The sequence below is a fragment of the Theropithecus gelada genome, unplaced genomic scaffold, assembly GCF_003255815.1.
Source record: "Theropithecus gelada isolate Dixy unplaced genomic scaffold, Tgel_1.0 HiC_scaffold_9459, whole genome shotgun sequence".
Taxonomy (NCBI): Eukaryota; Metazoa; Chordata; class Mammalia; order Primates; family Cercopithecidae; genus Theropithecus; species Theropithecus gelada.
Window position 1 is genome coordinate 1 of NW_020266244.1, and position 1,736 is coordinate 1,736.

General features: G+C 59.1%; 1 long non-coding RNA gene across 1 annotated transcript; it reads left to right on the forward strand.

The window, feature by feature from the left end:
• LOC112618083 lies at window positions 1-1,398 on the forward strand. Its single transcript, XR_003118019.1, has 4 exons — window positions 1-29; window positions 242-277; window positions 384-546; window positions 1,192-1,398. It is a non-coding gene; the product is annotated as an uncharacterized LOC112618083 (long non-coding RNA).
• Window positions 1,399-1,736: the final 338 nt, after the last annotated feature.

The window sequence follows — 1,736 nt, forward strand, 5'->3', positions numbered from 1 at the left end:
GTGGTCAGTTACAGCCATGCCACCAACAAGTGAGTGACACCAGCCCCAGGGCTGCTTTCTGGTCACCGAACTTGCCTGGGCTGCCGCTCCGCTTCCCGTCTGCACAGCAGGAGAAAAGCTCCCCAGAGGGTGCTCCCCAGAGGCCAACTGTGCAAGGAGCACCAGGTCCTCCCCCATCCTCACTCCCCGACAGGCACTGCACCCCTGGCTGCATCCAGCGTTTTCCTCCTTTTGTCCACAGGTATGAGGTAGACGACATCGATGAAGAAGGCAAAGAGTGAGTGTCTAGGCCAGGGTAGGGCACGGAGCCTGGGGGCAGCCTAATGGCTGGGAAGGAGCATCCCCACCTGGCCACATGTTGATATAAGCCCCTCTTCTCCCAGGAGACACACCCTGAGCCGGCGCCGTGTCATCCCGCTGCCCCAGTGGAAGGCCAACCCAGAGACGGACCCTGAGGCCTTGTTTCAGAAGGAGCAGCTCGTGCTGGCCTTATATCCCCAGACCACCTGCTTCTACCGTGCCCTGATCCACGCACCCCCACAGCGGGTAAACCAGCCTCCATGGGAGACGCCATGGGTGATGTCAGGAACAGGCTGATCAGACAGATGAGGGGTCCTCTCCCCCCTCCCTCCCCTTGTCCTCATCTCACAGGCTCCAAGCTGACAGCACCCACCAGCTGCCCTCCCTCTTCCACTCCAGCCCCAAAGGTCACCATCCCCTTGCAACCCCTGGCAGTCTTGGCAAGCCCTGAGTCAGCAACTCCCTTTCTGCATTCCTAGGAGAACTAGCTCTGAGATGGGAAGCTCCTGCCCTGAGCCCCAGGCTCCTACCCCCTTGTGCTCCTGGTGACATGGGACACAAGCCACCTGAGGCTAGGATCCCTACCTGCCACCATCTGAGTTGCCCTGGGTCCCTGAAAGGCAGCAGACCCTCCAGCTATGGCCCCATTAGGAAGGGAGTCAGCGCCCCTTCCTCTCCCGACCCTTTTCACTGCCCTGGGTCTCCAGCCACTGAGAAAAGAGCTGTGTAGCAGCAGGGACTGGGCCAAGACATCTTGACCCCAGAGTGAAGGATGATGAGAGTGGCTGAGAGTCCACGGCCCAGAGGCTCCTGTGGTCTAGGCTGGGAGAAGGGGGTGCCTGTCCTGGACTGGGGCTCTCTGAGCAGCCCTCCTGTCTGCCTGCCCCACAGCCCCAGGATGACTACTCGGTCCTGTTTGAAGACACCTCCTATGCAGACGGCTATTCCCCTCCCCTCAATGTGGCTCAGAGGTACGTGGTGGCTTGTAAGGAGCCCAAGAAAAAGTGACGCTGCCCGGCGGACTCACCATCCCCCAACGACACAGGGCAGGCAGGACAGCAGAGGATGTGCTGGGATTAAACAGACATTCCTCCTCCACTCGTCTCCTGGGTTTTACTTCTCCAGACCCTCTCCCCTCTCCAAATAGGGCAAGTTGGGGAGCTGGAGTGGGAAGGTGGCCGTATTTGGCCACAGTGGGTGATCACTCTTTCAGTTCATGGTTTCTCTTGGCTTAAAATGGAGACTCTGCATTGAACACAAATCATACTTTATTCTTGAGCCGCTTGGTCAGGCTTGATTCGCACACTCCCTCAGCAGTGACCCCAGGAGCCCCTCACAGCTCAGAGCGGAAGCTGAGGCTGCAGCCTGCCATCTTCTCTGCATAGTCCTCATCGAAGCGCTCATTCTGCGCCACGGTGAAGGTGGTTTTCCAGTCC